The sequence below is a fragment of the Capricornis sumatraensis genome, chromosome 5, assembly GCF_032405125.1.
Source record: "Capricornis sumatraensis isolate serow.1 chromosome 5, serow.2, whole genome shotgun sequence".
Classification (NCBI taxonomy): Eukaryota; Metazoa; Chordata; class Mammalia; order Artiodactyla; family Bovidae; genus Capricornis; species Capricornis sumatraensis.
Window position 1 is genome coordinate 61,658,509 of NC_091073.1, and position 26,212 is coordinate 61,684,720.

The 26,212-nt window shown below is 39.8% G+C and overlaps 1 protein-coding gene across 1 annotated transcript in view; it reads left to right on the forward strand.

Annotated features, from left to right (window-relative positions):
• Nucleotides 1-512: 512 nt before the first annotated feature.
• The window catches only part of IMMP2L (inner mitochondrial membrane peptidase subunit 2), a 950,351-nt gene continuing 924,651 nt past the window's right edge, over nt 513-26,212 (forward strand). The window contains exon 1 of the mRNA XM_068973196.1: nt 513-581. The gene's annotated coding sequence lies outside the window, so the exon portion shown is untranslated. The remainder of the gene's footprint in view (nt 582-26,212) is intronic.

Here is a 26,212-nt window from a genome sequence, read left to right on the forward strand (position 1 = left end):
CCGGGAGGCGAGTCGGGGGGTTGTGAGGTTGGCGGGGGTGGGCAGGCGCGCTCTTGCTGCCGCCCCTTGGTGATCCGCAGGGCTTAGGACCCTTCCCGGGGAGTTAGCTCCAGAGGGGAAGGGCTTTGCTGGGAGGCGGAGGGCTGCTTGGCCGCGAGTCCTTGGCCGTAATCGCGGGCATGTGTGCGTGCGCGTGTTTATCTGAGGCTCCGCGGGGCAGCGGCCCCCTCGGCCCGTTCCTCCTTCCGTTAACTCGGGTAGGAAACCCGAGCCGGAAAAGAGCTACGCCAGGCCCTGAGCCGGCCAGCCGTTCCCCGCCGGGCGGGCGCCCCATGTCGCGCCCTCTCTTGTACCCCCTAACAGAGGGGACAACTCGGGCCCAGAGTCTGGCCGTGAGGGAGCGCTGTGGAGACGCTGGACGTGTCTGGACGAGTTGGGCAGGTGGTGGGAGTTCCTGAGGCTTGAACGTCAGGGTTTTAAAACACGTGTTTGTCATTTTTACTTTTAGGGTTTTGGCCAAATTGGGCGAGGGCACAAAATAACCACTTACCCCTTCTCACCGAGGAAGAACGGGAGAAAGGGTAAGTAAGGAATGATTAAGGGTGGAAGCATCTAGGACTTTATGCTGAGAGAGAGCGAGGCAGGAAGAGGACTAGATCGAGAACTGCCCTTGCGGGATCTTGGGGCCACATTCTACCTTTTTTAGCAGGAACCTGAGAGCCACCTTCAAGGGTCACAGGCTCCAAGCTCAAAGAGCTTATTTCAGATTTTTCGGAATCTGTAGAGTTACTGGGAGTTTGACAGCTGGCATGCGTCCCCTTTAGCCACTTCACCTGGAGAAAACTGCGATTACCCTTAATCTCTCTGTAGTTGTCTGTCTCAGTCCCCTTAGCTCACTTGGACTAATCTCTGAGACTGTAAAATTAAAGCATCATGGCTCTCCGAGATAATTAACACGAAACTCCAAGGATCTTTACATGTAGAACTCCAAAGCATAAAGTTAATAGCAGTATTACAAGTGTTGACTTTCCTTTGGGATCTTCTTTCCAGCTTATAGAGAAAGGTATTTTCGGAGGGAAAAGTGACCAGACTGGGCCTTTTTCTCTTGACGTTCACTTTGATACCCATCCCCTACCCCCCCAGCATTCTCTTCACTACTGAAAAGTTGCCAAACAACACATTGACATTTCTGAAAGTTTGCTGTGATTTTCAGTGTGGGCTCTTTAAAAGATTCTTCTTTGGGACTTTTACATTCTTTCCTGAATCCACCACTCCTTCCTCCCCTCGAATTGGTGAAATGAAACACAGCTGCTCTCAGAAGTTTGGGAACACCTTATGCATCCCTGATGTCCTATATAAAGAAATGTTTTGAATTAGTTAAAATTCATGTTAGCCACAAGCAAGGAGTTTGTAAGTCACATTCTTGGATGCTTACACAGGAAAACTAGAATGGTCCTCCATGACATCTTGACATTGGTTTCCTGTGTCCTGAACCTGCCTTCTTATTTGTTTGTGCTCAAGTGGCAGATGGCCCTTTAATTTCCTTTATGGAAAAACAGAAAATAGTTGTGTATTTGTGATAGGTTCATTTATTGATTCAATAGATATTTATCTTTTTTATCAAAGTGCTGAGCACTTTGATGTGAGTAGGATGGGGGGAATGAGGAAAGTATGTTGGAGACGGCCATGGAGGTCAGACCTTTTACCAGTTTTCTGTGACTTTTCTAAATGTGCTGTGCTGTGCTTAGTCACTCAGTTATGTCTGATTTGCATGCCGATGGACTGTAGCCTGCTAAACTCCTCTGTATATGGAATTCTTCAGGCAGAAATGCTGGAGTGGGTAGCCATTTCCTTCTCCAGGGGATCTTCTAAACTGTGGGATCAACTGAATCTCCTGTATGAAGGTAGATTCTTTACCATGTGAGCCACAAGGGAAGCCCATAAAGTAGTGTGTATATGTCAGTCTTCTGTGTTTTTTTTTGTTTGTGTGCCTGCGTGCAACTTGCAGGATCTTAATTCCCCAACCAGGGATTTGAAACCAGGCCTGTGGCAATGGCAGCACCGAGTCCTAACCCCTGGGCCACCAAGGAATTTCTATAACCTCATTTTTTTACATCGACATGAAAGAAAGTGTCTTTTTTTGGGTTACAAAGATTATATAAGGTTAAAACAAAGTTACTTAAATCTTGCAAGAATAGAAAAGGAATGGGTTGGCCAAAAGTTCATTTGGATTGTTCTGTATGATCTTAGGGATGTTGCAATAGAAAGTCAATCTCAATCAGTGTCAGATGACTGCTGCTTGATAAAATTCTGAGTTTCTGCCTTTTACTTCTATATTCTTGGCTGTTTACCACTGCTCTTTGTTCCATTCCAAGTACTATGTAAAAGTAGCATGCTTTTTATATAGTCTATTAGACACGGATGTGAATCTTGATTCTTATTGCTGAATGTATTAGCTCTGCTGCTGTTGTTCAGTTGCCAAGCTGTGTCCGACTCTTGGCGACTCCATGGACTGCAGCACGCCAGGCCTCTCTGTCCTTCACTATCTCCCAGAGTTTGCTCAAACTCATGTCCATTGTGTCAGTGATGTTATCTAACCATCTGATCCTCTGCCACCCCCTTCTCTTGCCCTCAATCTTTTCCCAGCAATCTTTCCCAGCTGACTTTTCCAATGAGCCAGCTATTCGTGTCAGGTGGCCAAAGTATTGGAGCTTCAGCTTTAGCATCAGTCCTTCCAGTGGATATTCAGGGTTGATTTCCTTTAGCATTACCTGGTTTGATCTCCTTGTTGTCCAAGAGACTCTTGAGAGTCTTCTCCAGCACCACAGTTTGAAAGCATCAGTTCTTCGGCACTCAGCCTTCTTTATGGTCCAACCCTCACATCCAGACATGACTACTGGAAAAAGTGATAGCTTTGATTATATGGACCTTTGTGGGCAAAATTATGTCTTTGCTTTTTAATACACTGTCTAGGCTTGTCATAGCTTTTCTTCCAAGAAGCAAGTGTTATTTAATTTTGTGGCTGGCTGCAGTCACCATCTGCAGTGATTTTGGAGCCCAAGAAAATAAAACCTGTCACTGTTTCTACTCTTTCCACATCTGTTTGCCATGAAATGATGGGACCAGATGCCATGATCTTAGTTTTTTGAATGTTGAGTTTTAAACCAGCTTTTTCACTCTCCTCCTTTACTCTTATCAAGAGGCTCTTTAATTCCTCTTCACTTTCTGCCATTAGAGTGGTATCATCTGCATATCTGTGATTGTTGATATTCCTCCAAGCAATCTTGATTCCAGCTTGTGCTTCATCCAGTCTGGCGTTTCACATAATGTACTCTGCACATGTTAAATAAGTGGGGTGACAATATACAGCCTTGATGTACTCCTTTCCCAAGTTTGAACCAGTCTCTTGTTCCATTTCCGATTCTAACTGTTCCTTCCTGAATTGCATATAGGTTTCTCAGGAGATAGGTAAACTTCTTTGCCCCTTAACTCTTTGTGTATCGAAACACAATAGTGAGTATATTAAGAAGGAAGTGTAAAAACAGTGCCTGGCAAACAGGTACTGTTGATTTCCCTCTCTGTTTCTCTATCTGGTCACAAAACTTTCTTTTGATCTTGCTTGTGATTATAGAAAGCAGTCTGGTCCTTACTTTCCTAAGGGTGCTAAGCTCCCCAGGTATTTACATTTTCACAGGTAGTACCTGTTCTGTCTGGTCCTCAAATTTCTGGGACAAGGACCAACACCTGATTCTCCCTATCAGATCATTCCACAGCCCTGAGGAAAGAATGTCAGCTTGAAAAGTGAAGGGGAAATGTGTCCACCAGGTGTTTTAAAAAGCTCTGACACTGTTTCCAAAGGGAGAAAGATATACTACCACATTTAGCTTAAAGATAGGATTTCTATTTCAGAAATGTCTTTGGTTTATAAGAATTACAATAAAAATGCTGATGCTTCACATCCAAACTGTCATGATTCTGCCAAGTTGTGGGTTTTAACATACAGCTAAGCTGTGTATTTAGTGTAGCTAATGTTGCTCTGGAAGCCGAGAGAGACAAGTCCCCAGACATCTGATTTCAGACCAGACATCTGCTTTCACTTTGCTAAGGACTATGTTTTGTCAGTAGATTACAGGCATATCAGCTGTACTGCTATAGTCTGTGGTATTTCTATCATAAGCTCTAGTCTGTAGGGTTTAGTATGATGTTTTATTCAAATGACAGGACACTGTCAATGAGCACCTGGTCAGATAAGCACATCACAGGTGTCTTCTGGTGTCATTGTTCTTACAAGTTAACAAGGCAAAATGGTTTCTATCCTTACTGATTTTTTTTTTCTTTTTTTGTGGATGAAAATATTCTTAAGGAAAAGCTTCACCGAAGAACCCCTGGTATTCCCCAAATAAAATTTCAAGACCACTTTTGTCATTTTGAACAGTGTTCTTACAGGATAAAATAACAGAGTATGTAGATTTCCAAGGCAGGATCCCAAAACCTTGTTAACTCATTGTGTGCCATTATGGATTTGTAGACTCTAAACCTGAGGGCTTCCATGGCAGCTCACTGATGAAGAATCTGCCTGCCAAGCAGGATCTGTGGAATCTCTGGGTTGAGAAAATCCCCTGGAGAAGGAAATGGCACTCCACTCCAGTATTCTTGCCTGGAAGATCCCTTGGATGGAGGAGCCTGGCGGGCTACAGTCCATGGATCACAAAGAGTCAGATATGACTACATTACTGAACGACAGCAAGATTCTAACATACACTTACAATAGTGTTTTGGAGAATAATGTATTTTGAGTTCCAACCTAGAATCTGGACTACATCCCTCTCCATTTTGAGGTGGTCAGGGGTGTAGAAATACCCTGGAGGCTATCATTACTAGGTTCTTGGGCCAGCTCTGTCATTGCTTAGCTCTGTGACCTTGGGACACACATTTTTCATATGTAAAATTGGGTCATTACTTAGTATTACTATGAGATTTAGTGGGCGTTCTTAACACAATAACTGGTACAGAATAGATTTCTCAGTAAATAGCAGTTCCTTTTCATTCCTCTAGGTCCTGGCCATGAGAACAAAGACTCCCCCTCTCATATCTAGGCTTATGGCTCCAGCTGAAGGGAATTACCCTTGGAAGCTGGGCCTTAGTGGGATGGGGAAAGGGGTATAGAGAATCCTGACAAAGGAGAAGAGTGGGAACTGAGAGAGGAAGGTGCCAGTCTTTGCTCATTCTCTGGACTCAAGTTGATGAATTGCTTGACTCAGAGAAAGAACCACCTTTATCTCTGACCTTTCTGTTAATCTTTTGTCAGCTGCTCCATTGGAGACGATTAGCTCCTTATTGCCTGCTTAGTCCGATGACAATTTTTTTTCTTTTTCACCTTCATAATTCATGAATAACTATATATTTCTATTTTTTAAAAATGTGTGGGACTTAATAATGTCTGTACTTCCTTAAGATCAGGATTTTTTTTTTTTTTTATGCTTAAAGTCCCGTTGGGGCTTCCCTCGTTGCTCAGCTAGTAAAGAATCCACCTGCAGTGCAGAAGACCTGGGTTCAATCCCTGGGTTGGGAAGATCCCCTGGAGAAGGGAAAGGTTACATACTCCAGTATTCTGGCCTGGAGAATTCCATGGACTATATAGTCCATGGGGTTGCAAAGAGTCGGACACTACTGAGTGACTTTCACTTCACTTGACTTCAAAGTCCAGTTGATCTTCTTGTCCTGTCATTGGTCTGTAGTTCATTAATTTCTTTTCTTCTTTCTTTTTTCCTTTTTTTTATTCTCAGTATGCTGTGTGCCTTGAACTAGTGCTGAGGATATAAAGTTGAAAAGTCACTTTCCTTGACCGAAAAGCTTATAGTTTAGTAGGACAGTAGACATCTTGACCAACAGATGAAACGTTGTGTGAAATGTGCTCTGGTGGAGATAGGTACACATGCAAAGCATGCCTAGCAGAAGGGCTCTAGCTGTGGTTGTATTTGAGCTAGGTCTTGAAACCTGAGTAGAGTTGGGCAGGGTGACAAGCAGCTCAGAGCATTTCCAGGTGGAGCTAATAGCATGAATAGTCACATGGATTATGAGAGCATTGCGTGTTCTGGAACTGTACGTGGGTCATTCTGTTAGAGTGTGAAGGGCAAAGTCAGGAGTGAAAGGAGATGCAAGTGGAAAAGTAACTCTGGGTGCATTTGTTATCCCATGCCTTGTAATGAGCTCTGAAGAACTCTTGAGTAGAAGATCACCATGAGCATAGAGTGCTGGTAGCTTGGGGTGTTGTGTGATGGGGATGTGGTAAGATTGGAAGCCAGAGCGGACAGTGTGATTAGTGTGGATAATATGAAGTTGTGAGCACAGACAAAAGCAGAAGTCATGGTGATGCTCAAAAGTGAGAATGTTTAGGGAAATATTTAGGAAGATGGAAAATTGGCTGGTCTTTGGGATTGTTTGAATGTAAAGGGAATGGGAAAGTGAGCAGCTGGAATGACTGCCAGGTTTCTGGGTCGTGGAGGGATCAGAGCAGAGGAAGCAGTTCTGAGGAGGAAGTTCAGGTTTGAAGACATTGTGTTTACTGGGCATATCATTGGTGCGTTGGAGGCATCTTGAAGGCAACTGGATATAGGATCCTGGAGCATCATGAGAGCTGGAGAGAGGCTGGAGATACAGGTTTCTGAGTGCTTGCCTTATGGACAGTAGTTGAAAGCATGGTAAGGATGAAAATGCTCAGAAGAACTGCATAGAAAGAGAAGAAAGGGCTGAATGTAAGTTTAAGAGGATAAACCAAGTTTGGGACAAACCAAGAGAAAGAAAGATATAAGGATGCTGGAGGAGAGTGATCGGATAGGCTGGGAGAAAAAAAAAAGTAAAGCTTCTCAAGATTCAGGACAGAGTTTCACAAAGTCGAATGCAGTTAAAATTTAAATCTACAAATCATCAAGTACAATGAAGATTGTAAAGTGCCTGTCATTAGTTGGAGTGATGGGCTAGACATTGAACTGCCCTGGGTGAAGGGGTGAACAGGAGAAGGGGAGTGAGGAGAGAGTCGACAGTCCTGGGTTCCTCCTCAGAGCTTCTGGCTTCACTGGTCTTTAGTCCAGAATTTTAAAAGCTCTGTTGAAAATACAGTTGCCAGCAATCACTGTTCTTTGTCACACTTTCTTGGGAATGAAAAATCAGGTTGTCCCTTTGTTTGCCTAATCCTCCCTTTAAAAAAAAAAAATCATAACTGATCTTACTTTGAGTATCTTATTTTATCCCATTCATCCTATTCTTTCTTGGGCTAGAGTTCCACCATTGTCTTTTTCTTAACCATATTTGACCTTTTTGCATACATTATTCTCTAACCTAATCCAGTTGTGTGGGGGGCATGTCCCCTTTCTTTTATTTAAGTTGAAAAGTTTCAAAAGAGTGTCTACTAGGAGGCCAAGGGGAAAATAACCATACTAAACATTAAAAAAAATCATACCATTCAGCTTTTTAATATCTTCTATCTTCAAGGCTCTGGATAGACAAAATGTATTAGATGGAAAGGCTGAATAAGATAGGGACCCTACCCTTAAGGAGCTCCTTAAGAGAGTAAAAGAATCCAGTAAGTGAAATGTATGTGTAAATAAATGCCTTGTGCACTATATGCTGTTTAGAGGTAGAGTTCAGGGTAAGATGGATGCAAAACAATAGGTTTCCTTATTTGGTGTGATCTGGAAGGGTTCATGGAAGAGGTGATAACTTGAGTTAAAACTTGCAGTGGAGTTAAGGTATAGAATGGTGAGGTTCAGGGAGTGGGATAAGGGGAATAAAATATTCCTTGGCTCCAGGAAAGCTGTAGAATGGTCTTGTCTTTCCCATCTCCTCTTCCTTCTTTTTCTGCTTCGTTTGTTGCCAGATTTCTTTGTCTTAGGGGATAAGGATATTTTAGCTTACATGGAATTGTTCAGTCATTAAGTTGTGTCTGACTCTCTGCAACCCTATGAACTGCAGCACGCCAGGCTTCCCTGCCCTTCACTATCTCCTGGACTTTGCTCAAACTCATATCTATCGAGTTGGTGATGCCAAACAACTGTATCATCCTCTGTTCTTCCCTTCTCCTCTTGCCTTTCACCTTCCCCAGCATCAAGGTCTTTTCCAGTCATTTGGCTCAAAGTATTGGAGCTTCTGCATCAGCCCCTCCAGTGAATAGTTGGAGTTGATTTCCTTGAGGACTGACTAGTTTGATCTTCTTACTGTCCAAGGAACTCTCAAAAATCTTCTCTAGCACCACAGTTCGAAAGCATCAATTCTTCGGTGCTCAGCCTTCTTTATGGTCCAACTCTCACATCCATTCATGACTACTGGACTTGTTCTGCTTTATTTGTTGCAAAGTTTTTTTGTCTTAGGGGATAAGGATATTTTAGCTTACATGGAGAGATACCCACAATTTCTCCCTTTGTGGCATAAACTTTCTGTGAATTGATCACCACTGGTTTATTATATGTGTATGTGTGTGGGCTGAGCTGCTTCAGTCATGTCAGACTCTTTGTGACCCTATGAACCATGGGCTGCCACACTCTTCTGTCCCTGAGATTCTCCAGGGAAAAATTCTGGAGTTTGTTGCTATGCCCTCCTCCAGGAAATCTTCCCAACCCAGGGATCACATCCGAGTCTGTTACATCTACCTGCATTGGCAGGTGAGTTCTTTGCTGCTAGCACCACCTGGGAAGCCAGTTTTTCATATATCAGATGACTAAAACAGACCAAAGCAATTAAGTCAGAATTTCTGGGGATGATGTCCAGGCACTGGTAATTTTCAGAGTGCCCTGGACGTTCAAGGCAGAGAACCACTGGCTAAAACATGGGGCAGAAGAAAAGTCTGGGATATGGAGCTAAAATAGTGTAGGTTGAATTCTTGCAATTCCTTTTGATAACCATGTGTCTTTATTTGAGTTACTTAGACTTTCCTAAGCCCCATCATCTTTTGGAAAATGGGGGTGGTGGTATACCTGTCCTATCTGTCTTGTAAGATCATGTGAGTCAAAAGGGGCAATTGTGCAAAGCAACATTGCTTGCAGATGTGGTTGTAACAGTGAAATGTTCTGTTCACCTTCTCCAGCGGTAGACAGGCTAAGAGCCAGCCACTATGTCTTGTAAGATAGTAGCCATTTGGTGGATTGGGACTTAAGATTTCACCATAGCGAGCATTTTGATAATACATTTCACAATGTTTGTGTAATGTTAAAAGTTGGAGGCTGAAAGCACAAGATCAAATCCTTAAAAAACAAACAAAACAGTGAGCAGTTGAGCTTTCTTAGTGTGATATATGAATTCTGTTTAAAATTATACAAATGTATATTGTGATTAAGATTGTAAAGTGTATAAATATTCTCAATATCAGTAATGTAATTGTTTGGTGTTAAAATTCTATAAATATGTTAGATTTTAATTAAAAAAATGTGTACATTGGGGAAAAAAAAAAGAGTTCTTTTAGAAGATAGTAAAACCCCCCAGATATCATGTGCGTGCATAGTTGCTTCAGTGGTGTCCGATTGTTTGCAACCCAATGGACTCTATCCCTCCAGGCTCCCCTGTCCATGGGATTCTTGGAGAGTCACAAATTCAATTATATGGCAGGTCCTGTCATGTCTGTTGAATTTGTGGAGACATGGCGTTGTATCCCTGTGCTGTGGAAAGCCTGGTGTGTTAGTGCCAGTCATGTGATCGTATAGGAATGATCGTTCTTATGGTATTATAAATTATTTTACTTGAGAAGTGGTGTCACTTAATGGCAAAGAAATTGAATCTGAAGCCTAGAGACTGGCTTCCAGATGTGACTTAAGTGCTCACTCCTATGACAGGAGGTGAGCTAGCCTCTCTGAGCCTCCTATGTAAAATCTGGATGTGTTTATTCTCTGTTACTTTGTAACGTGTCAAAAATTTAGTGGCTGCAAACTGCAGTAATCATTTACTATCTCATGGTTTCTGTGGGTCTGCCATTCAGGTAGTTCTTGCTCAGGGTCTCGTGAGGTTGTCATCAGATGTCAGGTAAAGGTACAGTTAGTGAGGACCTGCCTAAGTCTAAAAGATTCTTCCACAGAGGCCTGCTTAGGGGGTTGGCAAGTCAGTGTTGGCAAGTTGGTTTCTCTTCATGAGGAAGTTGGCTTTCCATGGGGCTGTCCCCATTCAGGCTTCCCCAGACTGTGATATGGGAGACCAGGGTCTCTTTGCTGTCTCCCTGCATCTTTACCCTAGTACTTTGTTGATGCTTAATTGGTATTTCCTAAACTGAGATGGGTTGCTGGTGAAGCTCCAGACTTTGTGCCTCCCTTGAAGCTTGAGATACAGAAGGTTGATTTTTGCTTGGGTGGTGGTGGTGGTAGTGATGGTCATGGGTCCTGCCAGAACCACTTTTAAGCCTGTCTTACGGGTCCCTGTTTTTGCCCCTGGAGTCCTGAGCCTCTTCCAAATGACTCAGGTGTTTGGGGCTTCCAGTGCTCGGCCTGACCTCCTCATAGGTAAATGGAGCAAGCCAGTGAACAGGCAAACAAGCACCCTCACTGTCTTTTCTGTGTAACTGCTTCAAGATCTCGTTGAACTCCTGCTTAACTTGGTAGCTGATAGCATGTTTCTGACATCTGAGATTAAGAATACCCAGAAGATACAAGTGTACATCTTTCTTCCACATAATAAATCATCAAAATTTAATCTTTGCCATTTTATCCAAAAGTTTATTCTGAGAGCTAGGTCTGTGGCACTTTGACACACACACTTTTAGATGTATCTTTCTGTTGAAAAGTGTAGTATTTATGGTTTACTATTTAAAAATCATCTTGCTATGACTGAAGGACACATTGTCAACACATTATCAGGGTCAAGTTTTGAAACTGTGTCCAGCAAAGACATTTTTTAAAGAAAAGAAATGCTTGTAAGATCATGTTTTGTATTTTAAGGACAATTTAATTTCTTGTGATTTTTGCATTATGTAGACCAGTAAGTTCAGAGCATCTTAGAATTGTTTCCTCCTCTCTACTGTCTCTTGGGAATTTTTCTGCAGGGATTATTTATCTTCTTAGTCACTACCTGCCTTCTCCATCTGTTGTTTCTATTTAATTTTTCCTCTGTCTTTGGACTTAGTTGACCAATGTCATATACGAGGGTGAGCTGCTTGCGAGGGATGGAGCAGTATTGGAAGGAGCAGAGGGTATGTAAGGCAGAATATCTCTGAAGGTTAGGGTTGATGGCCAAGGGTAATTTTTCACTAAATAGGTAAAAGTGGACCACTAAAGCACTGGTAGAAAAGGTTATATTTGCCACAGATATTTTAACCTTAATTTTTAAACTACACCTTATTTTTTTGGAGTAGTTTTAGGTTTATGGCAAAATTGAGAGCAAGTTACAGAGATTTCTTATATACTTCCCATCCCTACACATGCAGAACTTCTCCCATTATCAACCTTACTTTCCAGAATGGTACATTTATTACAGTTCATAAACCTGTGTTGACATGTCATCATGCCTAATGCTCATAGCTTCTATTAGGGTTCCCTCTTGGTGTTATACATTCTGTGGGTGTAGGCAATGTATAATGTCTTGGATTCACTGTGGATTCATCACGCAGAGTAGTTTCACTGCTCTAATAATCCACTGTATTCCACGCAGTCATCCCTCTTCCTAACCCCTGGCAACCACAAATTTTGTTACTATCTCCATAGTTTTGCCTTTACTAGAATATCATATACTTGGAATCAGTGTATATAGTATGTTGCCATTTTGCTGAATTTTTAGTTTGCCTGGTGTAGCAGCTTATTTACAAAGCATTTTGGTATTTTTCCAAAAGCTTATTTGTTTAATAGTTACTTTAATAAGAGTTTTATTAGTGTCAGAGGAGGATGCTAAATAACTGTTACTTGGTTTGTTAAATAATAACTATTTAGTGTTGCTATTATCAAACAGTTTGAAGCACTTTATAAACTAATTAGCTTGTATTTTTTATGGGTCTCACTATTTCTTCTGGGTAAGAAAAGTACTATAATCTGAACAAATAGGTTGTGAAAATACATTAGAATATTAATAGTTTGAGGCATCTTTGTTGTATATGGTTGCATGGTATTAATACTGTAAATGATTTATTCAAAATCTTATTTTGAAATTACAAATAGGCATTAAATGTAAATTTCTAGACATTTAAGTGGTGATATATAGTGAAAAGAATATGGAATGAGGTTATGAAGACTTTTATTCAAATGCTAGCTCTACTGTTATCTATGTGAACATGAACTTTTGGTCTCTGAATTTCATTTTCCTTTTGGGAAAATAGAGATAAAATATACTTCATTGGTTAATTTTGAGGACTGTGTATGTAAGCTGTTAGTAAGAATCCTATGTAAATTTAAACTTATTACAAAGAAATGTGAAAAATTATTTGGTTAGTAAGTCATACTTGGTTACTATTTCCAACTTAATTTTTTTTTCCAAGTAATCAAGGAAAATAATGATTTGGATTTAAGAAGGCAATGCTGCTGAAAAGATGCTTATTTAACTGTGCCTGAGGGGGGAAAAAAACCCCTGCATTTTTAATCTGAATTTGTCTTACTGATAGGCCTGGTTGCTTGTTCTTATGAAAGGTATACACTTTGGGGTATTCTGCTGTGTACTTGGCTCCTGATCATATTTATTACCTGTCAGCTTGAAATGTTAGTCCTTCTTGCAAAAGCATGAGTTATAGTGTCACATTCTGTACAGGGTCAGAGACACATTATTTCTTATTTATTGTGAGAAAAGGCTTCTTAAGCTCTTATGACCAGTCTCTTGTGTGGTTGAAGCCACTGGGGCAGAGGAGAGTTTGGTAGAAAGATTCTGGAGTGAGAGAATAAAAATAGTCCCCTGAAGTTGAAATCCTGATGCACCTGGTAAATTTAATATAACCTTAGTTTACAATCAAAATGTCCCTCTTGTTTAATATACATAGAGGTGTGGTCAGTGATATTGTGATATTATACAAAACTGTACACTTCTGAGTTTGAGAATGCTTGACAGAGCTTAATTAGCACAAGACAAAAGTGTAATAGTCACTTCTTGGCAGGACAGTTGGCATCTTTATTATACTGCAATCTCAACTTTTGGTGTCCCTACTAATTTACAGTATTTTAAGAAGGTTAATCTGACAGGTGTATGGAATCAGTTGGAGGTAGAAGTAATGGGAAGTAGACTATTTGGGAAGCTGTAATTTGCTTACAAGGTAGTGAGGATTTTCACTGTCATAATTGTGTGAATGGAAAGTAAAAGATGTTACTATTAAGAAAAGAATAGTAAAACCTGACTATATTAAAATTATGCATTGCCAAAAATAGATTACAAAACTATAAAAAGTGAAAACTGTAACAAAAAGCAAAGACAAGCTCGGAAGATTTGCAATGCATACCATAGAAATAGGACTAATTTCATACATATATTAAAAATATCAACAACTCAATGGGAAAAAACCAACAATCAGAGGAAAAATGGGCAAAGATATGAAAGATTAGGAATAGGCAATTCATAAAAGAGAAATTCAAAATAAAACTTCAGTGAGAAACTTTTTTTAAACCTATCAAATTGTCTAACAAAAAATTTTGAAAACGTGAGGAGTTACTGAGGATATGAGGAAATAGACAATACCATTATTGCTAATGGATGTAGGTACTTTTGTAGTTTTTGTTGAGAACAATTTAGAAATAGTTATCAGAACTTAAAATGCACATATTATTTTATCCTCCTAGAATTTAACCCATAAATCTTGTACTTGTGTGAAATAATATATATTTAAGGATATTCTTGGCAGCAATTTGAAACAAATGCTCATCCTTAGGGGACTGGATAAATTATGGTACATGTAGTAGAATATTTAATGACACAACCCTTATGGCAGAAAGTCAAGAGGAACTAAAAAGCCTCTTGATGGAAGTGAAAGAGGAGAGTGAAAAAGTTGACTTAAAGCTCAACATTCAGAAAACTAAGGTCATGGCATCTGGTCCCATCACTTCTTGGCAGATAGATGGGGAAACAGTGGAAACAGTGTCAGACTTTATTTTGGGAGCCTTCAAAATCACTGCAGATGGTGACTGCAGCCAGGAAATTAAAAGACGCTTACTCCTTGGAAGAAAAGTTATGACCAATCTAGATAGCATATTCAAAAGCAGAGACATTACTTTGCCAACAGAGGTCCATCTAGTCAAGGCTATGGTTTTTCCTGTGGTCATGTATGGATGTGAGAGTTGGACTGTGAAGAAGGCTGAGCACCAAAGAATTGATGCTTTTGAACTGTGGTGTTGGAGAAGACTCTTGAGAGTCCCTTGGACTGCAAGGAGATCCAACCAGTCCATTCTAAAGGAGATCAGCCCTGGGTGTTCTTTGGAAGGAATGATGCTGAAGCTGAAACTCCAATACTTTGGCCACCTGATGCGAAGAGTTGACTCATTGGAAAAGACTCTGATGCTGGGAGGGATTGGGGGCAGGAGGAGAAGGGGACGACAGAGGATGAGATGGCTGGATGGCATTACTGACTCGATGGATGTGAGTCTGAGTGAACTCCGGGAGTTGGTGATGGACAGGGAGGCCTGGTGTGCTGCGATTCATGGGGTCGCAAAGAGTTGGACACGACTGAGCGACTGAACTGAACTGAACTGAAAAAGAATAAAGCTGCATATATACACTGAAATGGAATCATTATTAAGTCAAAAAGGCAAGGTACAGAAAAGTGGGTATTAATAGGTTACTATTTTGGAGGAGACTAAGATACATATTTTCTCCTAAATGCATATAAAGTCTCTGGAGGGAATTACAGCAAAATGGAAAATGCCCCTGGGGATTGAAACTCAGATATTGGATAACTGGGATGGGAGGGGGTTTCATTTTCCACTATGTACCCCTTTTTGGATATTCTGAATTTTGTATTATGTATATATATAAAATCCTAAAAAGAAGAAATGTGTTCAACTCAAAATATATTTCTGTAATACTTACAGCCAACTCTGAAAAATTAGAGAGTAGAGAACTAAATTTAAAAAGAAGTTGTTATTCATATATTTGATAAGGGATTAATATCTAGAGTATATGAAAAAATTCTTATAACACAACAACAAAAGCAAGCAGTACAATTAAAAATTGAGCAAAGGACTTGAACCATTTCTTGAATAAGATAAATAAGTGACTGATAAGATAAGTGACTGATAAGCACATGAAAAGCTGAAAATCACGAATCATTAGGGAAATGCACACTTATTAGGATGGCTGTTATTAAAAATAGAAAGTAACAGGCGTTGGTGAGGATGTGGAGAAATTGGAAACCTTGTGTACTGTTAATGAGAATGTGAAATGCTGCAGCTGCTTTGGAAAACAGTTCCTTGAAAAAATGAAAATAGTGTTTCCGTTGTTGTTCAGTTGCTCAGTCGTGTCCAACTCTTTGCAGCCCCAAGGATTGCAGCACACCAGGCTTCCTTGTCCTTTGCTATCTCCTGGAATTTGCTCAAACTTATGTCTGTTGGGTTGATGATGGCATCCAACCATCTCAGCCTCTGTCGTCCCCTTCTTCTCATACCCTTGGTCATTCCCAGCATCAGGGTCTTTTCCAGTGAGTCAGCTTTTTGCAACAGGTGGCCAAAGTATTAGAGCTTCAGCTTTAGCATCAGTCCTCCCTTTGAATATTCAAGGTTGATTTCCTTGAGGATTGACTGGTTTGATCTCCTTGCAGTCCAGAGAACTCTCAAGAATCTTCTCCAGCACCACAGTTCAAAAACATCTATTCTTCGGTGCTCAGCCTTCTTTACAGTCCAACTCTCATATCCATACATGACTACTGGAGAAACCATAACTTTGACTATATGGACCTTTGTCAGCAAAGTGATGTCTCTGCTTTTTAAAATACTGTCTAGGTTTGTCATAGCTGTTCTTCCAAGGAGCAAGGGTGTTTTAATTTCATGGCTGTGGTCACTATCCACAGTGATTTTGGAGCCCACGAAAATAGTCTTTCACTGTTTTCCATCTTTTCTCCATCTATTTGCCATGAAGTGATGATACTGGATGCCATGATCTTAGTTCTTTGAATGTTGAGTTTTAGACAAGGTTTTTCACCTCCCCTCTTTAATCTTCATCAAAAGGTTCTTTAGTTTCTCTTCTCTTTCTGTTATTAGGATGGTGTCATCTGCATATCTGAGGTTATTGATATTTTTCTCAGTATGTTTCCGTATGATCCAGCAATTCCACTTTTGGGTTTATGCCCTAAAGAACTGGAAGCAAGATCTTGAAGACCCATGTTCATAGTGGCAGTATTCATAATAACTAAAAGATGGGAGCAACACAAGTATCCATGGGGGGGTGAACGAATAAACAAAATGTGGTATATGCCTGCAGTAGAGTTTTATTAAGTCTTAAAGAGGAAGGATGGAGAAGGCAGTGGCACCCCACTCCAGTTCTGTTGCCTGGAAAATCACATGGATGGAGGAGCCTGGTAGGCTGCGGTCTGTGGGGTTGCTAAGAGTCGGACACGACTGAGCGACTTCACTTTCACTTTTCACTTTCATGCCTTGGAGAAGGAAATGGCAACCCATTCCAGTGTTATTGCCTGGAGAATCCCAGGGACGGGGGAGCCTGGTGGGTTGTCATCTATGGGGTCGCATAGAGTCGGACACGACTGAAGTGACTTAGCAGTAGCAAAGAGGAAGGAAATTCTGACACATGTGACAAGATGGACATTATGCTAACTAAGCCAGTCATGAGAAGACAGATACTGTATGATTCAATTTATATAAGGTACCTAGAATAGTCAAATTCATAGAGGCAGAAAGTAGGAAGATGCGTGCCAGGGGCTGGGGTAGGAGGGAATTGGAGGAGATGTTTAGTGGGTAAAGAGTTTCAGTTTTACAAGATGGTGGAACAATGTAAATATACTTATCACTACTGAGCTGTATACTTAAAAAATGGTGAAGACAGTAAATTTTATGCCATGTATACCACACTTTGAAAAAAGATAATGTAACTCCACCCTGCCCCTGCCAAGAACCCTGTGGTGTAGAGTTAGGGAAGATGAATATGTAAATAAATGGCTGTAATTCAGAATGTAATCTGTGTCCAAAATGGGTATAATTGAAGCTTTGGAGTGGCATAGGATGGGACTTAGATAAGGGAGATTGCTTATGATTTCACATAATAGGGCCTGGTACTTTGAGCTGATATTAAGAGGCAGTATTGATAGGGTAGAGAAAATAGAAAAAAATTTGGGACAGGAGTAGCACAAGTAAAAGTGAAAAGAGGGAAAGTGAATGGTATCATCATAGAGCAGAACAAGATGATGCTGGAAAAGAATCAGGGTAGGTTCTAGGGCCAGCTCTGGGAAATGAAGATGTGGTCAAAAGAAGTTTCATGGAGTTTGTAGGACGCCTCTGTGGGGGGAGCTGATCAACCAGGCAAAGCTGTTTTCTTCTTGGTTTTCTCTTAATGTAAAATACGTCATCCTTTTGCTCTGAGAGTATGAGAGAGAGGGAAAGAGGGAAGTAAAGGAAGAGAGAGAGGAGTGAGGGAGGGAAGGAGAGAGGAAGAAAGAGAGAGAGAACCAGAGCACCTGAATTCTGGGTTGAGACTTTGTTCCTGGTGCTGTATCTTATCCTATCTATCAGAGTAAACGAGGAGGTGGGGTTTTTGTGTTTTTCCTACTGGAGTTTGCCTCACTCTTGTCTTGTTTGCGGGTGTAAACCACCCTCAGGGCTGCTTAATCCCCTTGCTGTTTTGTTTCTTGCCAAGTTGATTCTGCCTGTTTCACTCTTAGAGTTGCCAGTTACATTCCTTTCCCTGTAAAAAACCCAGTATATTTGATTTTTACATAAATTGAATGTAAACCTTCCCTCCCCAGCTGCTTTTCTCCCATCTTGTTTTGCTTTCCTGTTAAAATATAGCTTGAGTCCTGTTTGCCCTCCACCCAGAGGCCATGGAGACATTATATTTCACAGTTTTTCCCTAAGTAAGTCTGTGTACAATATAAATTCATTGAGCCTTATTGATTTTTCTCTGTGACAGGTGAAGGTATCTAATTTAGTTCCTTTGTTGATGTTTCATTGTTTTATCTCTTCATGCCGTAACCTTTTTCATTCACTCTTTGCATTAAAGAAATATGAACTGAATTCCTAGAGTTGATAGAAACCATATTCATTTCTAAAGAGAGCATCTGTCCTTTAGCCAGATATTAGATTGCTCAGCTTGTTTTCTTGAAGTCTTTTTCTTCCTAATTCTCAAGTGTTAAAGGCAGTGGGATATATACATCTGCACCATTTAGTAAATGGGAATGGGGTGGATTCTGATTTCATTTTTCTGGCTAATTTTTCTCTCCTACTTGGAGAAGTGCAGGAAAAAAAAGTCTGAGAAAATGTATTTTCTGATCAGCTTCTATTGAAAATACTTAATCAAAGTAGTCAAAAGGGAAAGAGATTCTCAAGGATTGCTACTTGATTAGGAAATAAAAAAATTATGAGTGTCGATTTATCTCAAGTGTGATTCTCTCTTGGGGGAAGTTTGCCATCCCATTAGCATCGATTTGCATATCTTTACTTTTAACAAATGTATGATTGGACCTGAAGTGAGAAGACTACATTTGCTCTCATTCAAAATTTAATTTTATGATAATATCGACTACCTAATTATTGTCTTTGCTTGAAGTATCTTTGACTGAGGACACTGGTTGGTTAGAAAATGTGCTGTTGAGACCAGTGCCTTGGGATTAATTAAGTGTGGTCTTGTTGGCTGTCAGAGAGGGCCCAGTTGGCCTTTTGCCTGGTAGATATTTTTGCTCTCAAGCAGATGAGTATGGGTAAATTGGGGGAGAATTAGTCATACTAGTAGTCCCTACCAGTTGCAGGAGGTGACTGGGGTTTCATCAGCTTTGTATTTGAAAAACTGAGTACCCTAATAGGGTTATGGATGTTTAAAAGGTAATGTAACTACTACAGAAGAAGTCGCAGTTTAAAATTAATTGCAGCTTTTGTTTAAAAAACGTGCTTGATTTTTAAATGCTTTGTTCTGTATTTGTTTTTATATTTGCTGCAGATATTACACATGAAGATTATGCTTTAAACACTGTAAAATGTTTTTCTAGTATTAACTAAATGATTGTGGGAAATGTTACACTTTAAAGGTCACGTTGATTTTGTGACATTTCCAGTTTTACATTTTACACATACGTTTGAATTGGTTTAGCTTCTGGTAGTGTTTAAAGATCCAGGGTAGTAAATGTGGAAGGGAAATTGCAAAAGGGCAGAATGCTTTCGAATGCACTTGTCTTCCACCTTTCCTTTGTTTCAGCAGTGGAATTTCAAATCCTAAGAGGCAGTTCACAGAGCTGAAAGGACAGCGAGATAGTATGGGTTTTGGGTTTTCAGTGCTTATTAAGTTCAAAGACAACTCTAATTATATCTTTCTATTAATTGATTCTATGTATATGTACTATGCTTCCTTTTGTATCCTTTCCTGATTTGAACATTTATTAGAAATGAAAGAGACTAAAACATATGTCTTTTATATTTGTTGTTGTTCAGTCGCTAAGTCGGGTCCAACTGTTATGGTGGATTGAATTAATTGTGTATTCAGACACTTTTCCTATAATTTGCACCTCAATGCTGTAATAACAGTTATGAGATCAATATCCTGATCTATGTTTACTGGGAGCAGTGAATATTTACTGGGAGCCAGTGGAGCATAGTGCTTAAGTGTACAGGCCACAGGGTCAGATTATCTGGATTCAGCTCTGCTGCCTAATATCTGTGTGACCTTAGGAAGATTACTAAATGCTCTGAGCATCAGTTTACATCTGTGTTTCGGGATAAAAATAGAGTTAATGTAGGGATTAGTTGATATAATTAGAATAACAAAAATTTTTGTTGTAGTGTCTGTCATTGACACAGTGATATACTATTTTAGACGAGACAAAATGAACTTTCTTCATTAGACTAAAATTTTTATTTCATTAGTTTCACAAAGTTTTTTTTTTTTAATGATTTTTCCTTGTTTTTCCAATTAAGTCTTCTTTCAGGGTTTATGGATTTGATAATTTGTGGAAGAGTACTTTTCACTGATTTTGTATGATTGGCCAATAGCTTATCTGTTAAAAATGAAACAAAACTCATGTTCTGTTAGTCAAAAATTTTTATGCAACTGTTTAATGTTGAGGTTATTGGGTGTTTGAGGTTAATACCTCAGATGTCGCAAATATAATATGCTCAGTCTTGTCTGAGTCTTTGTGACCTCACAGACTGCAACTGGCCAGGCTTCTCTGTCCATGGGATTCTCCAGGCAAGAATACTGGAGTGGATTGCCATTTCCTCTTCCGGGGATCTTCTGGACTGAGGGATCAAACTCACGTTTCCTGCATTGGCAGACAGATTCTTTATTACTGAGCAAGAATATCAAAAAGCATTGGTGTAATTTTCACGAAGGAAAAATAACATTTAAATATTTCCTGGAGGATTCAGATACCTATATCTCGCTTGTAAAACTGGATCTTTTGTCTGGATTTTATCATGGCTCTCTTTTTCTAGCTAAGAAGAACTGAAATTGCCACCCTACTTTTTAATTAATTGCTTAACAAGTTACTTGGCTAGGGAAAGGTCTTTGAGTGATATGCCTAGTCATTTTGTAGTTCAGAGATACATTAGGTTCTGCAAAACTTATTCACTATTTAGAATATTAATTTAAATTTCTTTGAATTTCTATATGACTCATTTATTTTTTTTTAATCTAGCTTATATATTCATCCAAATCTATCAAAAATTTTACTGGATTTTCTTTCTAAGTCATTTACTGTAACAATGTGATGTTCCCTAATATCATTTAATGTTGATTAGACAGTAAGTTTCTTACAAAATTGAAAGGATCAGAGTATTGTTTTCAGGGCCACTGAGCTGTTGATTAGTTTGAAAAGAACCTATTTGATGACCAACATGAAGATAATTTAATTTTATTTATTATTACTGGTGCTTCTTTGTAAATAGGGGTATACCTGTCTTTGCTGCTGAAAGCAGGGACATGTTAAGAGGTTTCCCCAAGTGTGTGTGTGTTGTTCTGTACTATCCAATTAGTTACTTGATATGTGTTAGTTACATAAAACACAGATATGAAATAAAGATCAGATGAGAAATTTAACAGTGTCATCGTTAGAAATGAACATACTTTCATGAGTATGTTAACTTACAGAAATCTGAAAGGTGTTGGAGAACAGGTGCAACGATGATAATGATGAGAGGTATCATGAAAGACAGGTAATTTTAGTATGGGAGGAAGGGACCATTCCATGAATTTCTGATGTGGAAGGTAAAGGTTTGAAATTAGTCTCATAGAATTATAGATCGAGCAGAGAACCTCAGAGTTAGTCTACTTATGTAGATGAAATGTATTGCCTAGTCTTTGGCATAATTGGGTTTTGAATCCAAGTTTTCTGACTTCTAATTTGGTACTGAGCATGGGAAGAGGAGAAGAGGTTTGGTTCTAGGAGAAGCTGGGTACTTAGTTCTTTGGGAGTGATACATGTGTGGAAGTATTATCAGATTGATTGGGTGAATCTCAACACAGGCTGTTCTGGCCGACCGATTGTTCCCGTATGCTCCCAGGTGTTTAAAAGAATGGAGTATCAGACACAACCACGCCAAACTGTCTTTCCATTAGCATTGTAAGTGGGTATTAATACAAACCATATGTAAAACTAAACAAACAGTCAAGAAATATTTATTTAGCACCTGCAAATGCTTAGTAAAATTCTCAGACTTTTAGGATATATAGGAAGGAATGAAACATGGTGCTTGCCTGTTGGTGGCTCACAGTCTAGCTGGGGAGAACGGACCTTCTATTAAAATATAACAATACTGGCTGGCATATGTGGGTGTGGCTAGTACATGCCAGAGGATTTGAGGGGTGGCAGATGGCTCTGTGAGTCAGGATACTCATGTAGGTTTTCCCAGAAGAGGTAAAAATGAGGTTCGTTGCTTCTGTTAAATAAGGAAGCCATTTGATCGAGGTAGCTTTAATGCCGTGGGGAGTGGCCTATATAAGCCAAAATCTAAGCCTGTAGATGCTTCAGATTTACAAAATTGAAACCTAAGGACAACAAAATCACAAGCTGCCAACTCAACTTTCATCTGTAGCCAATCAAATATTTCCATTCTTTGCTTCCTTCTTTTCGGTTTAAAAATGTCTCCTTGAACTCCTCTTAGTGTAGCACTCCTCACTACTTTCGGTTTGGCACTGACCTGTTTGAATTGATTTTTGCTCAGATAAACTGATAGCATTTTAATATGCCTCAGTTTATCTTTTAACCTTTCTCAGCTTATTAGATCTTATCAATAATTATATGTGTTCAGCTCTAAAGATTTTGGATTCCCCTAACTTACTTCTTGGCTTCCCTGGTGGCTCAGATAGTAAAGAATCTGCCTGCAATGCAGGAGACCTGGGTTTGATCCTGGGGTTGGGAAGTTCCCCTGAAGGAGGCCATAGCAACCCACTCTAGTATTCTTGCCTGGAGAATCCCTATGGACAGAGGAGCCTTGTGAGCTGCAGTCTGTGGGGTCACAAAGAGTCAGACATGACTGAGAGACTAAGCACACACACACAACCTACTATTAATACAGAGTTGAGACTTGATTGTGGGTGTTCAGCAGGTGTTCTGGGATTTCCCTGGTGGCTGAGATGGTAAAGAATCTGCCTACAATGCAGGAGACCCAGGTTTGACCCTTGTGTTGGGAAGATCTCCTGGAGAAGGGAATGGCAACACACTCTAGTAGTCTTGCCTGGGAAAATTCCATGGACAGAGGAGCCTGGTGGGCTACAGTTCATGGGGTCACAAAGAGTCGGATGACTGAGCGACTAACAATTTCAACTTATAGCATGTGTTCTCTAGTGTGTACCATTCCACAATCCCTATGGTGTTGTGCATAGACAGCAGAAGCCTTCTATTTGAGAGAATCCCACTTCTGCTTCTCATCTATGAGTGTGTTCAGCAGCAGATCAAACTCTCCCCACTGGTCTTCTGAATGTTGTGTGTTAGAGGGCCTGGTTTCAGTTATCTTGTTCCTCTTCTGTTTCTTGGCAAAATAGCTAAAATTGCTCGTTAAATGTGAGTGTGGTGGGTTTTTCCACTTAAGACGATCTTTTTCCTAAGAGTATTAAAGTGAGATGGGATATTTGTCAACAGTATATGAAAACAGCAGCAGCTGGCATTTACAGTGGGTTTTTTTGTTGTTCAATTAGATTATTTTGGTATTCTGTGTTATGAATCGTTAATTTGAAGATTAGTACATAAATAATGCCATTAAACATTATAAGATAAATAAATTTAGAAACAGCGGCATCAGAGATTAAGTACATTTCTCAAAACTCATGCTATTTTCTCTCTACCTAGATATTTCTGTATTCAAATGGTATTTCTAATTTTAGCACAAATAAGGGCCTATAAACATGACAGAGATAAATGTACTCTAAACAAGAAATATGAAAGACATTAAGGGCTTGAATTATAGAGTGTGAGCCTCAATCTACCACTGATTCTTTAAGGTGGTGATTTTTTTTAACCTTTTTTCTTTTCTTCTTATTTTAATATGGTGAACACTTTTTCAAGGAAAATTTTTTTTTTGAATTCAATTATTATTAAAAAAAAAAGATAAAAGCATAGTGGCTCTGACTGAAGCCAGGAGTCGGGGCTCAGAGCTCTGCTCACTTAGTGCCTGCTTCCTTTGGCCCTAGGGAATCCTCAGGACACCATGGAGCATGGATTGAAAAACACTGCTTTTAAGGAAAAACAAGCTAAATACTTTGTAAAAGTAAGCCTTTAAAGAAAGTTCCTGCTGTTTGGTAATTGAATGGATTGTGAAAGTTACTTGATCCTTGTTACCCATCCTTACTGCCTTTAGACATGAGTGCTGTGCTATGATTTATTGAAGAAAAAAAGCACCAAAAAAACAAAAAGCAAAAAAGCTCTGGAAGTTACACACACACACACACCACACACACACACATACACACACATACACATCAGATGAGATATGAAGATAATCAGATAAACATACACACATGCTCACCTGTGTGTGCACACACATACAACTCAGTTTGTTTCATGTGATTGGGTAAATTGCCTTTTCTCAACCCATGCATCTCCAACAGCCATCTTGTTCTGCATCTAATATAAATAGTTGACCTGGACAGGAAATTTTGAGGTTAGCATATTAAAAATCATTAAATGAAGAATTATTTTTAGTAATGTTATTGGAAATGATTTAGTCATTGATAAAGCTGTATTGAATATTGAACACTTCATTGCAGGGCACTGAGGTATGGCAGTGAACACGTGTCCCTGCCCTCAGACAACTCACAGCTAATTGGAGGTGAGGATGAGAAAATCAAGTGTGATGAATGCTGTGTTGCTGGGTTTGGCTAGAACATGATGTGCTATAGGAAGTGGAAACATATTAAAGGACTTCAAGCCAGAAAAGTTACCGTTTGTATTTTTTCAGGAGAGATCCCTTTGGTTAACTACCATGTTGACCTTGGGGAAGCTGTTTGGGTGATAAAGTCATTCTCTGAGAGTAGAAGGGCCAAAGACTATAGAATACAGTGTAGTTTGTGTTTCCATAACATCCCCAATCACCCCTGTCCTTTATGAAATCTGTCTTTCTTCATCTTATTTTTATGGCCCTTTTAACCTTATCACGAGGCTAGTGTAATTCAAAAGAACAATGTTTAATGTTCAGTATCTATACAGATACACAGATATATCTTCATTCTTTCAGTAAAGACCCTGGTATGATGCCTAGCACATAACAGGTACTCAATAAATATTTATTGGCATGAAAGGAGTAAATGCTGAAGGAAGAGATGCCAGCTCGGTTCTCTTTTTTTGGTAATCATCACTCAGTTCCCCCCAGCCCCACCACCCTCGTCCCATATTTAGGTTTAGATCATTTTAATGTTTCATAAACCTGCAAAGGTCTAATCATTTTATACTACTGGTGTAATTACTAAAACTGTACATTTGAAATAGTTTAGATTCACACACTGTTTCATTTTACTTTCCATTCTATACCTACCCTGACCAGCCCTGGAATCAATCCTTTCTTGAAGAGCCCTGGTTCTTTATTGTAACAAATCATATTAGAACCTAGCATTCAAGTTCTAGATATACTCTTTGCTACTAGGGTGTCTTTGCTTTTAGGTGTGTGAAAGGTTATTCCTTGGTTCTCCTCTGTGTATTTGTATCTCCTATTTTCCATAGTGAGCACCCTGGCTCCCAGCTAACACCATTTCTCCTTTGGTCGTTCTACAATCTATCTAACATGGTTTCAGAACTGCTCCCCTTGTTGTTTGCATTTCTCCTCCACCTACCTCAATTATTGTTGTTGTTCAGTCTCTTAGTCCTGTCCAACTCTTCGTGACCCCATGGACTGCAGCACTGCCAGTCTTCCCTGTCCTTCACCATCTCCCAGAGCTCGCTCAAACTCATGTCCATTGAGTTGATGATGCCATTCAACCGTCTCATCCTCTGTAGTCCCCTTCTCCAACTTTTTTCAATCTTTCTTAGTATCAGGGTCTTTTCTAATGAGTCGGCTGTTTGCATAAAGTGGCCAAAGAATTGGAGCTTCAGCTTCAGCATCAGTCCTTCCAATGAATATTCAGGGTTGATTTCCTTTAGGATTGACTGATTTAATCTCCTTGCAGTCCAAGGGACTCTCAAGAGTCTTCTCCAGCACCACAGTTCAAAAGCATCAACTCTTCGGCGCTCAGCTTTCTTCACAGTCCAACTCTCACATCCATACATGACTACTGGAAAAACCATAGCTTTGACTAGACAGACCTTTGTTGGCAGAGTAGTGTCTGCTTTTTAATATGCTGTCTAGGCTTGTCATAGGTTTTCTTCCAAGGAGCAAGTGTCTTTTAATTTCATGGCTCCAGTCACCATCTGCAGTGATTTTGGAGCTCAAGAAAATAAAGTCTGTTCCTGTTTCCATTGTTTTCTCATCTATTGGCCATGAAGTGATGGGACCAGAGGCCATGATCTTAGTTTTTTAAATGCTGAGTTTTAAACCAAGTTTTTCACTCTCCTCTTTCACCTTCATCAAGAGGCTCTTTAGTTCCTCTTCGCTTTCTGCCATATGGTATCATCTGCATATCTGAGGTTACTGATATTTCTCCTGAAAGTCTTGACTCCAGCTTGTGCTTCATCCAGTCCAGCATGATGTACTCTGCGTAT